Raw genomic sequence first — 15,459 nt, 5'->3', positions numbered from 1 at the left:
TATGAGGAGCGATTTCGACTACACCCAGAGTCGTTGCACTCGGGGTAGTTTCGTTTTCCTTGCCATAAGCACGGCAGTCTCGCGACGATGCTCGCGTTCTTTCCTAACTGGTTAGACCTGCTCGATCGGGTTATGTCTAACTTGTTGGATGGGTTCCTACTCGGAGCTACTACGACTACTCCCAGGGTCACTGCACCCAGGGTAGTGTCTACTACTTAGCCTTTAAATCTGGATGACAATTCAGTTGAGGCACGTACAAGTAGAGACATCAAATAAGAATATATACAAGGAAATGAGTACTTGTTTTTTACATCTTAATCCTGCAGTACACTTTGTACTATCTGTTCGGCTACAGGTTGGGCTTCTTGGAGGTACTCGTTGAATTATTCTTCCATGCACTCCGCAGCCACTCCCTGCATGAACGTTTCTAGTTGAGCTTCTGGCCAGAAGGATTTCACAAAGGCAAGAGCGTGGCTGACACACACGGCCGGGGCTTCAGCGAGGAACTTGATGACCTTCTGCAGCGCTTCGAGGAGTCGCTCCAGCAAGGGCCACTCGCCTACTTCGCCATCTTCTTGTGGGTCCACAATATCCGCAAGCTTCTTGGCGGCTCCCTTGAGGTCATCCACCTCCATTTGCCGCTGCTCCCTCTCTTCGCCCAGCGTCTTGATCTGCTGAAGGCTGCCGGTGAACTGTTGTTCGGTGTCGGCGATGACCTTCTGCAGCCTCTCGACGTCATCTGTACGGCGATACAGCATATTTTTCACATCATTAAGCAGCTCTTCTTTATACATTAAGATTTTTCTAAGCTCTGCGGTGAAGATGTTTTCAGAATCCAAGATAGATTGCTAAGTGGAAGTACTCGAGGAAAGTAAGGGCTTACCTTGGTGCGTCTTCTTTTGTTCCTTGAGTTGTTCCTCGAGATTGCGCAGGTCGTTCTTGAGGAGCCATGTCTCTCGAGTCCACTCTTGCTTCAACTGGTCAAGTTCTCACTGAAGATAGCAGTTCTTCGTCTTCTCTTCGGATATGCGTTGTTCCTTGGCAGCAAGCTCCTGGTGGCCACTTACGACTACTTTCAACTTCTCGGACTTCTTTTGTGAGTGCGTGATCACGTTCTGCATAAGGGGGGAGATTAAGACAAGCAACTTGACAATGTACACAAGCAGAAGAGTAATCACGTCTTACCATGGCAAAATCATACAACTCCTTGAAACGCCTTCTTGAAGGTTTTTATGTTGTGGTCCGTCAGCATGGGATCATCCACCAGATCTGTGGTGATGATGTTCTGGTACCCGCGTCCGGCCATCAGCAGGTCTCCAGGACCCCTTGAGGTCCCTACGGCTTCTCCGGAAGGTGGTTGCCGGGTACCTGCGAGTCAGGATGCATTCAGTACATAATACCTGGGGTCTAAGCAGCAAGCCGTGGGCAGTCAGACACTCGCCTATGCCATCTGCAGGAGCGGCTGCAGGGGTCTCGACTTGTTCCTCACCACCAGCCCTGGCTTTGGCTTGCTGGGGCTCAGGAGGTGGCAGGTCGGGCAGTGTCGTGCCCATCTCGGGGGCTGGCTCCTTGGGCGCGGGCCCTTCTGGGGCTGGTGGCTCGGGGGGCTGGAGTAGCCGACACAGGCTTTGGAGGTCTGACAAGTTTTTGAAGGTCGTTGTTGGAACACTTACTATGAGTCCACTCCCCGGCCGGCGGCTGCGCCTCCTTCTTCTTCCCATCCTTCTCAGGTCTCTTGGGCGCCATTTCCAGATCCGCTCGCCACGAGTTGCTTGGGGGCTGCGGGGGAAGGGGCGGGGAGATTTTGGTTGGATTGGGGCTCTCCAAGAGGGTGAAGGCGGAGTGCGGCTCTATTTGGGAGTTTTGGCAAGTTCTTGGCGGATTGCAGATTGGAAGCACAATTTTCACTCAGCGTTGCCACGGGGTTAAATAACCAGTGGTTGGGGAAAGGTTTACTGTTTCGAAGTTGAAGAGTCGTTTCAGGGAATATTCAGAAGATGAGGGGTCATTTGGTGGATTGGTTAGACAAAATATTCGATTAATCATTTTTCAGGGTTAATTGTCCCGAAAAAAGGGGGTTTTCGAATTCCATATCTAACTTCCATCATTTGTACCATCACACCGGTTATTTACCATGTGGACATTTTTACACTGCATGCCACGACTTTTGGATCCTTATTTCCAAACCTGAGAGATTTGGATTCAAGGCTCGGGGGCTGCGGGATACGTGGCATCGACTACTTATTTTTTCAAATTTATTTGAAAAAGTAAGTAAGGAAGATTCAAGACTAATGCGACCCTCAGCCTGATTCTCTGATTCAACCTAAGGCTCGGGGGCTACTCCATATGGAGTGCGATTTTTCAATCGCACACCATACCAAAGAAATAATTCAGGGCATGAGCACCTTATAGCTTCGTTGCAGCCAAGTACTCGAAGAAGAACTTCAAGAAGGAGTTTTGCAGGAAGCCGAAGACTACTTTGAAAGTACTCGAGAAGCCTGCAGTACTCAGCTACGAAGAGCTCGGAGGCTTGTCAAACCCGGGGCTACGGGGCTGTGTACATAACGTAGTTTAAACAAGGTTAAGAGATAAAGCCCGTCTTATCTCTTATTTATATTGTTTTCTACTCGTTTGAGTAGGAGATAAAGCTGGTCGGTACAGAAGGAAACTACCCGAGTTATACCCGGGTACGATTTCTTGGCTGGTATTGATTAGATACATGTAATCCTGACCTCCCGGATATATAAGGGGGGCAGGGACCCCCTCAAAACAGATCATTCTACACCCAAGGGAATACAAACCACCACACATGATGTAGGGTATTACGCACCTCGCGGCCCGAACCTGTCTAAATCTTGTGTTCCTTGCAACTTCGAGTTTCTGATCTCGGCGTCTCCTCACCTAAACTTACCACCTTGGGTATACCCTTCGGTGGGCAGCTGGTACTCGTGAGAGGGAGTAGAGGCCCTCATGTTTTGCCGAAGCTCTGCCCAGTGAAGACGGCGGAGAGCTTCTAGAAGAGGCTAGGCGGAGACCCACTTGCGCATGGGAAGGCCCGTCGGCTATCTACGGAGTTACTCGACCGGGGAGTTTATGCTCTTGCACGAGCATTCCCTTGAGAGGGGCTCCGACAACGAGAACTAGTGGAAAGCATTGCTTTCCGATACCTCGGTAAAAGTCGTCGTGTCGCCACGCCGGGAGTTTGCATTCTCTACCCCTTTACTTCCGCACTTACTTTGCCCTTACTTTTTGCATTTACCTTTCCTAGAATTGTTATGCGTAGTTTGTAGGATTGGAACCTTGGGTGTAAAACTTTTGTATGGTAGAGATAGCGACACATAGAAAAATCTAGTGCACATTTAGATAGATTTTTGAATAGGTTTTTATATGTGCTTGGAGCCTTAGTTTTTAGAACACTAATTCACCCCCTCTTAGGGTGTCACATTCCTTTCAATATCTTTTACACCAAATCTATCAAATCACCAACAACACAATTACCACCAAACTCAATACCCACAGTTGAGGTAGTATGCAGTTATCTCAATATACTAGCTAGAAACTAGAAAACAGTGTCAGTAGTTTTCCTGTGACCATATAGCCAGGCACCTGAAAATAAACTAGCGGCTGCCTTAATTATGCCAAACTCGCTGTCTAGACCCTATTTTGGTAGGCTTAGACTCTCAGCTCCATTTAAGGTCAGATGAAGTGTGCACACTAGTATAAAATAAAAGTGGTCTAAATATCTCTTTTAGATTGAAATGGAGAAAGATGGCTTATGTATACGAACACCCTTGATCGTAACCTCATCATCTCCCACAAATTCTCAAAAGCTAGGAATAACACGCTGGCGAACTTCAAGAATTCGTCTCCTTGTGAGGAGAGTACATTTGACAGCAGAACATCCCTGCACATAGAACAAATTAAGGTGTGTCAATATATAGTTGTCGGCCAGTGCTCTGTGCATGGAATCTCTTCTTACATTATAAATAATGCAATAATTCCACATCTAACGATCTTGTATATAGCATAATGCAGCTTCATACACAGCAGTACCTATACAGAAAAAACCATTAAAAAAGGTTGAAACATGCAATCATATAAAGTATGTAACTGCTCATGTACTCCATCTGGCCTGGTAGCATTTGAGGGAGGCTGAAAGCAGGGAGGAAGCCATCCATACCCAGCCCATTACTAAAGCCGAAGTTAAAGAGGCAGTATTTGGTTCTTATGCCAATGGTGCCCCCGGCCCGGATGGCTTCAAATTCATGTTCTACCAGAATTTTTGGCCTACCATTAAAGATGACCTAATAGCCCTAGTTAGATCTTTTGATTGCAATAAGCTGAATCTATCACGGCTTAATTATGCTATTGTCACTATTATTCCTAAAGAACCTGAGGCCACTTCCTTAAAGAAGTTTAGGCCTATCAGTCTCATTAACTGCAGTTTCAAAATTTTCTCAAAAATCTTGAACAACAGACTTATTAAAGTCTATGATAGACTTATCTCTTCAAATCAGACAGCCTTTATAAAAGGTAGGTTTATTCTAGATAGTGTGGCAGCTGCTCATGAGATTATTCATGAGGTGGCTAGTAGTAAGAAGGGAGGGGTTATCTTGAAGCTAGATTATGAGAAAGCCTATGACAAAGTTAACTGGACCTTCTTAGAAGATATGCTTAAATCCAGAGGCTTTAGCCAAAAATGGATCCAATGGATTAATGGCATAGTCAGGGGGATCTTTATGTGTTAGAATTAATGATGAAAACAGCCCCTATTTCAAATCTGGCAAAGGTTTAAGGCAAGGAGACCCCCTTTCTCCTCTGCTTTTCAACCTAGTTGCTGATGTTTTTACCAAGATGATGGTGAAAGCTGCCATATAAGATCTTATTAAAGGTCTAATGCCTGATGCTTTCCCAGGTGGGATTGTCAGCCTACAATATGCAGATGATACCTTATTATTTTTGGATAGTGACATGGAAAAGGAAAAATATTTTAAATGGATTTTATCATGAATTGAACAGCTGTTAGGCATGAGAATCAACTATGATAAAAGTGATTTGCTGACTTTAGGCTTATCTGAAGAGGAAAGTAATAACTTTGCCAGACTCTTTGGTTGCAAAATAAGTAACTTCCCTATAAAGTACCTAGGCATTCCTTTGCACTACTCCAAGTTAATAAGTGAAGATATCCAACCTATTGTGGATAAAATTGTGAAGAGAATTGCTGGCTGGATTCTTACGGAGGAAGATTAACTCTCATTAAAGCCTATTTAGCCAGTATCCCTGTCTACTTAATGTCCGTTATTAAATTTACTAAGTGGGCAATGGAAGCCATCAATTCGCAAATGGCTAACTTCTTCTATAATGACCAAGAAGACAAACACAAGTACCATCTTGCCAATATACATCTGATTTTCCAGAAAAAGGAGTTTGGAGGTTTCGGAATTCCTGACTTAGGAACCTGAATATGTGTCTGCTGGCCTCTTGGATAGCCAGATATCACTTGACGGAGAATGCCCTTTGGAGAAAAATTGTTGATCACAAATATAATAACGACAGACCCAACCTTTTCTGCTACCCAGAGATTGGAGCCTCCCCCTTTTGGAAGGGAGTGCTTTGGGCAGCTAAAGCTGTCCAAATGGGCTATAGCTGGAAAATTGCTAACGGCAAAAGTGCGAGGTTCTGGGAAGATCAATGATTTGGCTCTTCCAGCCTGGCCATTCAGTTTTGGCCAATCTATGTGCTCATTAATGAGCAAGGGAGCTGTGTAGCTGACATCTGGGATGGGAATAATCTAAAATGCACCTTTAGGAGAACAGTTTCTGAGAGTCTGATGAGGATGTGGGAGGACATTATGTCCATTGCCCGCAGCATCAACTTCACTGATGACTGCGATGCCATTACCTGGAAGTTTAATTCTAATGGGAGATACTCCGTTCACTCCCTTTGCTCCGTTATAAGTTTCAGAGGGATTAAACCAATCTATACCCCCGTAGTGTGGAAACTAACAGTTCCCCCTTGTATTCATGTTTTTCTATGGTCGGTAGCCAACAATCAATTGCTCACTAGAGACAATCTGGCTAAGACGGAAAAACTTGACGTGCCTTTTCTGTAACAAAAAAGAGTCAATTATCCACCTGTTCTTTGATTGCTGTGTTGCTAAGCTTGTTTGGGGGGAATTTCGACTACCACTAATTTTAATGTGGGTACTAATTTTGAATCAGTTGCAAAGTGGTGGATTAGTTGTACCAAGCATGCTGCTTTGAACGTTTTCTGTGCTGCCATCTTATGGGCGATCTGGAATCTAAGAAATGAAATCTATTTTCAGGGTGTGGCGTGGCGAGACGTTCGGATGCTGCTGATCAGGATAGTGAAGACTTTGTGGAGATGGAGACCGGTATGCAGAGAAAAAGATTGGCTTTGTCTGGAAGAGTGGTCTACTTCACTGGAGGCGATGGCGACACAACCGATGGCGCTTGGGTGGGGAGCGTCCCAGCTGAATGGCTTCTTCTACAATGGCCTACAACCATACATAGGAGCAGGACCCCGCGACGATTGAGATTCCAAACGTGCAAGAGGCTCGGTTGCCTGAGCACACCTCTATTGGTCTTGTGATCCTTGAGGATGTTTAGAGGATGTTTAGTCCATCGCTTAAACTTGAGAGCAGTTGCTTCTTGCCTGAACTTGAACTTGCGCTTGCATGCCTGAACCTTGTATTGAACTATTTGTTTCTTCAATGAAACAGGGGAAACCTTCTCTCTAAAAAAAATACCCAGCCCACAACCTCTCCCCTCATCCATTGACTTGTCTTCCTTTCATCAACATCTTCTCTCCTTTCATCTTTGATCTGTCAACATGAGGAAATTTATATGCAAATGACGCATTTTCCAACTAGATCTATCTATCCCCTTCAAAACCATGTAGCTGCTGTTGTATGTAATTCGAAAACCTAGAATGATCAACCTAGCTAGTATTAGCAGCTTGCTAGTTAGCCATGGATCCATGCTTCTCTCACAACCCACAAAGCTTCCAATTCTTCCAGCGGCCCGATGTGGAACTGGAACACGGCATGCTGCCGTTCTCGCCCGGTGCCGTCGTCCCCCACGCCACCGACGTGCTCGCCTACCACGTCGCCGTGTCGAGGGACAAGGTCCAGCAGGCAGCAGCTGGAGCCCCTGGTCGGCATGGTCATCTCTCCCAACCCACACCAGCACCGCCAGTACGAGGCCGCGGCCACGGTGGCACACAGAGCGTGCTCCGTTCTGCAGGAGATAACCACGGCAGCGTCGGCGGTGGCGCACCGGCTGTCGTTCAAGAGAGCCACGGCCAGCAACGAGCAGATGTTTGCGGCAGCGCATGGAGCAGAAACCTTGCCGTTCGGCCACGATCCGGCGGCCCATTTCAGCGGCGGCGGTGCAGGGAGGTTCAGTGTTGTCCCGGCTGAATCAACCAGCGGCCTGACAGGAACCGGCGACCTTGGGCTTGCCGGGGTTGACGCCGGCGATGTGGTTGAGCTGGACGCGTCGTACCTGCTGGCAAGGTACACGCACTACTGCCATGTTGATAATCCAGGTGCATGATTAGTTTTTTAGCATGTTTATTCCTTTAGCAAATAACGTAGATGTCCAAGCTGCAGGAGCTCTGGACTGCCTGACGTGCGCTGCGTTCGCATGGGGTGTTTTTCGTCTGTTTTGGCGCCCGGGTCTTGCGGCATGAACGAGCGAGGTGGGATGGCACTTCGTGATGGAAATCCAAGCCGAAATGCTCGGGCGTAGTGGCCGGTAAGGCCCTGTGTTTGTTTCCCTACATGTAGCACTTACAATCATAGAAAACGTGGATTGATTGACCACACAAAAGCACCGTGTCTGTGTTCTGTTTTGTGTGCGTTTCTTGTTTCTCAGGTCGTCGTCTTCAACTCCAGCGAGAGGCAGCAGCGACAGGCGTTGCTCGAGGCTCCTGACAATTGGCATCAGAGCCACGTCAGCATCCGGGGGGAGGCCATGTCGAAGACGCCGCAATGCTCGGTGACGCCGGAGCAGCCGAGGACGCCGGAGCGCTCAGTGACGCCGCCGCCGTGAAGCGGACGCTCTCCGCCTCGCCGCGGATGCTCTCCGCCTCGCCGGCCACGGATGCGCGGGGTCATCGTCGAGCGCGTCATCGAGAAGACGGTGGCGGGCCCGGGGAACTACCCCGTGCTCACGAAGACGAACTACTACGACTGGGCCGCGTTGATGCGCGCGATGCTGCAGGCGAGAGGCTTGTGGCTCGCGGTGACGCTTGGGACGCGCGACATCACGGAGGATCGGATGGCGCTCGAAGTCCTCGCCAAAGCTGTTCCCGTGGAGATGATGGGTACAATAGCCAGCAAGCCGACGGCGCAGGCTGCATGGGAGGTGATTAAGGTAATGAACGTCGGCGTCGAGCGCGTTCGCAAGGCGAAGGCGAGCACACTCCGGAGGGAATTTGACTCCCTAAAATTCCACGATGGGGAGACGGTGGACGACTTCGGCATACGGATCGGTCGCATCGTGACCCAACTCACGGTGCTTGGCGATGCCATCCAGGAGGAGCAGGTGGTGCGCAAGTTTTTGCAGGCACTCCCGCCGAGGTTCGAGCAGATCGCATCATCGATCGAAACTCTGCTCAATCTCGATGACATCTCTGTGGAGGAGTTGATCGGGCGACTGAAGGCCACGGAGGAACGTCACGGCTACAACGGCAATGACACCATCGCCAAGCTCAACCTCACCGAGGATGAGCTAGTCGCGCACATCTCATCGCGGCTCCAGCTCAACGGTGGAGGCAGCTCGAGCGGCGGTGGCAGCTCGAGCGCCGGTGGTTCGGGCACCGGCGGCTCAGAACGGAGGAGGGAGTCAACATCATCAAGTAACAGATGGGGCCGTGGCCGCAGTCATGGAGAAGGCTACGGCAGCGGCGGCGGAAAGTCCGGCCACAAAGGCAGGGACATCGCCGGCAACGAGTGCCGGTACTGCGGCAAGGAGGGGCATTGGGCCCGAGAATGTCGCAAGAAGAAGCGAGACGAGCAGGCCCATGCGGCCCAAGCTGAAGAAGAAGAGGAGCCCACACTCTTGGTGGCCACTGCATCAGTCAACGCGCATCCAGATCCGTCCCCAACTCGAGCGGCGGCGGGCGATCTCCCCTTCCCGTCTCCTCCGGCGATCCACCTCAACGAAGAAAAGCTCTTCGTCCAGCTCGGGGATGGGCGCGAGGGAGAGAGCACCCGATGGATTCTCGACACCGGGGCAACAAATCACATGGTGAGCGCGAGATCAGCCTTCTCCGAGCTCGACTCCGGGATCCAAGGCACCGTCAAGTTTGGGGACGGCTCTGCTGCCGGCATCAAAGGGCGTGGGACCATCCTCTTCAACTGCAAGAGCGGCGAGCACCAGGCGCTCACCGGGGTCTACCATATCCCGCGCCTCACGACGAACATCATCAGTCTTGGTCAACTCGAAGAAGATGGCTTCTTGCGGATCTGGGATCGACGCCGCAGGCTGCTAGCCAAGGTGCCACGGTCGGCAAACCGGCTGTACAAGTTCATCCTCGACATCAGCAAGCCGGTGTGCCTGGCGACGCAAGGGACGAGCGCGGCATGGCGATGGCATGCAAGGTACGGGCATCTCAATTTTCGAGGACTATGTCGACTTGCCCAGGAGGAGATGGTTCGGGGGCTGCCACATATTACACAAGTCGAGCAAATCTGCGACAGCTGCCTCGCCGGGAAGCAGAGGCGCCTGGCGTTCCCGTCGGAGGCTGCGTACCGCGCGGCTCACAAGCTGGAGCTCATGCACGGCGACCTATGCGGCCCGGTGACACCAGCGACGCCAAGCGGGAAGAAGATGTTCATGCTCCTCGTCGACGACCTTAGCCGCTACATGTGGCTGATACTCTTGGGAGCGAAGGACCAGACAGCGGCGGCGTTCGTCACGTTCCAGCAGCGAGCCGAAGCTGAGGCAGGGAGGCGTTTGGGCACGCTCCGCACTGACCGCGGAGGCGAGTTCACGGCACGCACCTTCACCGACCACTGCGCCAAGGAGGGAGTCCAGCGGCACTTCACCGCGCCGTACACGCCGCAGCAAAACGGCGTGGTGGAGAGAAGGAACCAGACGGTCATGGGGATGGCCAGGAGCATGATGAAGGCGATGGCGATGCCAGGCTGGTTCTGGGGGGAGGCGGTGACCACGGCCGTCTTCATCCTGAACCGAGCACCTACCCGGAGCGTGGAAGGCAAGATGCCATTTGAGGTATGGCACGGGCGTAAGCCTCCTGTACACTTTTTCCGCACGTTCGGGTGCGTGGCGCATGTGAAAACAGGGAGCAAGTACCTCACCAAGCTAGAAGACCGGAGCAAGCCCATGGTGTTCGTTGGCTACGAGCCGGGGACCAAGGCATGGCGCTTCTACGAGCCGGTGTCGCGACGCGTGCACGTGTCGCGGGACGCGGTGTTTGAAGAAGAACGTGCCTGGGATTGGGGTGCAGAGAAGGGAGCCGGACCTGACGACGACCAGGAGCCGTTCTGCGTCGAGTTCGTCTCCATCGCCGGGCCACGACGATCTGGTGGCGCACCGACACACCCAGCCATGGCATCAGCGACGCCCACACGCAGGTCTGAGCCACGAACGCCGCCAGTAACCATGTTGGCCCCTGGCATCCAGTTCACGTCACCACCGGTGGGTGACGTCGACCTGGACAAGGACCACGACGACGACGCACCCCTTCGCTTCAGGGCCATGGACAATGTCCTCGGTCCTGCCTCGCCACCGGGGCTGGCTGAGCGGGAGCTTGTTCAGGAGCTCATGGTGGCAGTTGATGATGAACCGGCTACAGCAGAGGAAGCCAAGCAGTACAAGGAGTGGAAGAATGCAATGCTCGAAGAGATGGCATCAATTGAGCAGAACAAGACTTGGTCCTTGGTAGATTTGCCAGCTGGCCAAAGAGCAATTGGTTTGAAATGGGTGTTTAAGCTGAAGCGTGATGAACATGGGAACATCTCCAAGTTCAAAGCGCGATTGGTGGCTAAAGGGTATGTGCAGGTTCAGGGAATTGATTATGAAGAAGTGTTTGCTCCAGTTGCAAGAATGGAGTCAGTGAGGATCCTGCTAGCAGTGGCTGCTCACAGTAGTTGGGCTGTTCATCATATGGATGTTAAATCAGCATTTTTGAATGGGGAGCTAGCAGAAGAAGTCTATGTCGTGCAACCTCCAGGGTTTATAGCTGCAGGGCATGAGAAGAAGGTTTTGAAGCTACACAAGGCACTCTACGGACTGAAGCAGGCGCCAAGGGCATGGAACGCTAAACTAGATGCAAGCCTGCAGGAATTGGGTTTCAGCAAGAGTGAGTATGAGCACGGTCTGTACACTAGGTGTCTCAATTCTTCAAGGCTGATTGTTGGGATTTATGTGGACGATCTCATTATCACGGGGGAATCCACCAAGGAGATCACAGCTTTTAAGGAGGAGATGAAAATGCTGTTCCGTATGAGTGATTTGGGTGCTCTCACCTATTACCTGGGCATTGAGATTAGACAAGGGAAGCGTGGTATTGAGCTTTCACAAGCAACATATGCCAAGAAGGTACTGGAGAAGGCAGGGCTGAGTGTTTGCAACTCAAATGCAACACCAATGGAGACTAGACTGGAGCTCTCAAAATCTAGTCCTAAACCAGCAGTAGATGCAACCAGTTACCGAAGTCTGATTGGGAGCCTGAGGTACTTACTGAATACAAGACCTGAACTTGCTTACAGTGTGGGGTACTTGAGCAGATTCATGGAAGAACCTAAGGAGGATCACAGAGCAGCAGTAACACGTTTGCTGAGATATATTGCAGGAACAACAAACTATGGGCTGCTATATACAAATGATGGGGGAGAACTTGATTTACTGGGTTACAGTGACAGTGGGATGTCAGGAGATGTGGATGGCAGAAAGAGCACCTCGGGTGTGATCTTCTTCTTGGGAGGAAATCCTATGTCTTGGCAATCCCAGAAACAAAAAGTAGTGGCACTGTCATCGTGTGAAGCAGAATATATAGCAGGGGCTGCAGCAGCATGCCAGGCAATGTGGTTGAAGAGACTGCTTGGAGATGTGCTGGGCGTCAAGATCTCCACACCCAAACTCAAGATGGACAATCAGTCCGCTATTGAACTAAGCAAGAATCCGGTGTTCCATGATCGAAGCAAACATATTGACGTGAAGTTTCATTTCATCCGTGAATGTGTTGGCAACGGGGACATCGAGTTGAAGTTCGCGGGGACTCAGGAGCAACTCGCGGATATTCTGACAAAGCCACTCGCAAAGGAGCGCTTCCAGCAACTTCGTGAGAAGATTGGCGTCATCAAGCTCCAGTGATCAAGCACCAGAATTAGGGGGAGATTGTTGATAATCCAGGTGCATGATTAGTTTTTTAGCATGTTTATTCCTTTAGCAAATAACGTAGATGTCCAAGCTGTAGGAGCTCTGGACTGCCTGACGTGCGCTGCGTTCGCATGGGGTGTTTTTCGTCTGTTTTGGCACCCGGGTCTTGCGGCATGAACGAGCGAGGTGGGATGGCACTTCGTGATGGAAATCCAAGCCGAAATGCTCGGGCGTAGTGGCCGGTAAGGCCCTGTGTTTGTTTCCCTACATATAGCACTTACAATCATAGAAAACGTGGATCGATTGACCACACAAAAGCACCGTGTCTGTGTTCTGTTTTGTGTGCGTTTCTTGTTTCTCAGGTCGTCGTCTTCAACTCCGGCGAGAGGCAGCAGCGACAGGCGTTGCTCGAGGCTCCTGACATGCCAGGTGTGCGGCAAGGGGTTCAAGCACGACACCAACCTGCGAATGCACATGTGCGCGCATGGCGATGAGTACAAGACCATGGCCGCGCTGAGCAACCCGCGTTCGAGCTCGGCCGCCGCCGCCGCCGAGAGGCGCAGCTATTCGTGCCCGGCGGAGGGGTGCCGGTGGAACAGGCGGCACCCGCGGTTCCAGCCGCTCAAGTCGGTGGTGTGCGCCAAGAACCACTACCGCCGGAGCTACTGTCCCAAGATGTACTCGTACCGGTGATGCGGCGGCAACAAGCAGTTCGCCGTGCTCTCCGACCTTCGCACGCACGAGAAGCACTGCACTGCGGGGAGCTCCGGTGGCGCTGCTCCTGTGGCACCTTCTTCTCCCGCAAGGACAAGCTCATGGGACACATCGCGCTCTTTGCCACTGGCCATGCGCCCGTCCCAATTGCTACAGCGCCGATGGAGGGTGTAGAAATACCTTACGTACAAAAGTCAAACTCTGTCTTTCTAGTTGTAACTAGCTAGGATTTGTTGTCCGTATAGGACTTCTAGTACTATTATCCTAGTCGGTGTGTGTGTGTATATATGAGGACCGGCAGCCTAATTTGGCTATGCCGTTTACAAATAACTCTTTCAGAGGGATCATGAGGCCATCGAATTTGTGCCTTTACCTCCAACCTCTTTGAATCAGAACAGTAAGGATAGTAAGGATTACTAGATGCTTGTATCTTGCATGAATTAACCTATTCTCCTGATCATCAATGCATTACCAGACGCTTTATCATAAGTTCATGATTGGTTGCGTTTGTTTTATGTGCATTCTTTAGTTCATTAAACATTTTTATTGTGGTTTCAGAAATGAGAGATAAAAAAATATAATCAGAAACAAAATAAGTAATGCACAAATAATAAATCTTCAATTCCTAACGTGTATTCTACTCTCAAGACATTTTGTACTACCAATAATTACTCCCTCCGTTACAAGTAACAATGGCTTGACAAACTCATATCAACCATAGCAATAAATATGATTTTTTTTCACAAGTTCACCTCTCCTATCTCATAAAAAAAGCAATCGATGGCCACCTGAATGAAGTTGCTAACTGATCGTATTTTGTGTTGTGCCAACTGCTTAGTTGATGCAAACTCGTCTTATAGCAACTAGTTAATCAAGATTCTATATTTTCATGTTGAAGATTTCCTTTACCCACTTGAAAAGAAACCAAGATTGTTGTGGACTTCAAGTTTTTGTTTTGCAAGTAAAAAGAGAGCTCTATTAGCAACTAGATGCTCAACCCAGACTAGGCATAGGTCACACCATACTGCAATATGGTATAACTTTTTTCATGAGCTGTGCTAATTCATGCGCTATAATATTTTGCTCTTTCTTCTTTACATGTTTACAAATCACCGAGCGAGGGTCGACATCTCTGATGATGAATGCCGAGAGGGCGGGGTCTCTGTGAGGCTCCGGCTTGGCTAGGAGTTTGATCGCTGAGAAGCAACGGTCTGGGTGTCCATTCCATAGCCAAAGTGACACCCTCCTTAATGCTAGTAGCTCCACCTCCTCAGCGCTATTAGCTGCATGAGACTATCCGCCAGGCTGACAGAAGAATGGAGCCCCTATTTATCATCTCTGGTCACCAGGCTAATGCTTACGCCGTCCTGTACCGTGGAAGCTCCATCCACGTTGATATTAATCCACCCCTCTCTAGGGGCAGCCCAGTGTAAGATCATCTGGTCCTTTGCATGTTTGGGTGGGTCAAGTAGCTATCGGTAATCGGCTTCTTCCCTTTGTTATCCATCGTGCCTTCTTGTTGGATGTTGCGCAGTGTTACCTAATAGTTTATCAAAAAATCAACCGAGCTTGTAATGGACAGCTTAAGGGGACAAGTGGTCAATCAGTCAGTTCATTTCGGATGAACCAGGCCTGCCATAGGATAAGAATGAGGCGACCTGCAGACTCTGCATCAGTATTATCAATCAGTCTGAGCAGGTGGACTACAAGTTTTGTCATAACCTACATGAAGACCATCAGCATTTGCTAGTGTAAGAAGTGGATCAATTTGTTACAGGGCCTATAATAATTGTTGCATAGTATTTCTGGTTTGTTGTGATTGTTGTTTCAATTTGTTGCAGAGCATCTTTCAGTTTGTTGTTATAATCCTTTCGATTCACATTGATATAGTTTTTTATTTGTTGTGAAACATCTCTCAGTTTGTTGTGGCATGTCTTTTCATTTGCTATAATAGATCTTCCAATTGGCATAGGACCCTACATATGACGTTCTTGTGGTAACAATTGGATTTTTGGAGGCCGTGGGACATTATATATATACTTTTGTTTTTGCCATCAATATTGTTTTGGGGTCCTCTTTATCGATAATTTATATCAAAGATTAAAGGCGAACGCTTAGTTAGAGAGAAACAAGGATATATATGCATGATGTTGTGGGAAAGAAAGGAAAAATAATATTGTAATGAAGTGTCCTGTTTGCATCATCACAAGATAATAAGGTGACGCAAGTACTCAGACAACATGGCACAAAAGCATTTCCCTCCACGTCGGCCCCACAATTCAACGATGCAACTCTTGTTTGTTTTTCCCACAACCTTTTAAACTAGACTTTGATCATTGTTTTCTTACAAAATATTATATCCATCCACAAACAA

The 15,459-nt window shown here is 49.4% G+C and overlaps 1 pseudogene; it reads left to right on the top strand.

Moving 5' to 3' along the window:
* The first annotated feature begins 6,991 nt into the window (after positions 1-6,991).
* LOC112899540 lies at positions 6,992-13,505 on the top strand (annotated as a pseudogene).
* The last annotated feature ends 1,954 nt before the right edge of the window (positions 13,506-15,459 follow it).

Source organism: Panicum hallii, chromosome 7, assembly GCF_002211085.1.
Source record: "Panicum hallii strain FIL2 chromosome 7, PHallii_v3.1, whole genome shotgun sequence".
NCBI classification, from domain to species: domain Eukaryota; kingdom Viridiplantae; phylum Streptophyta; class Magnoliopsida; order Poales; family Poaceae; genus Panicum; species Panicum hallii.
The sequence above is the reverse complement of the archived record's forward strand: the minus strand, read 5'-3'. Positions and strand labels throughout refer to the sequence as shown.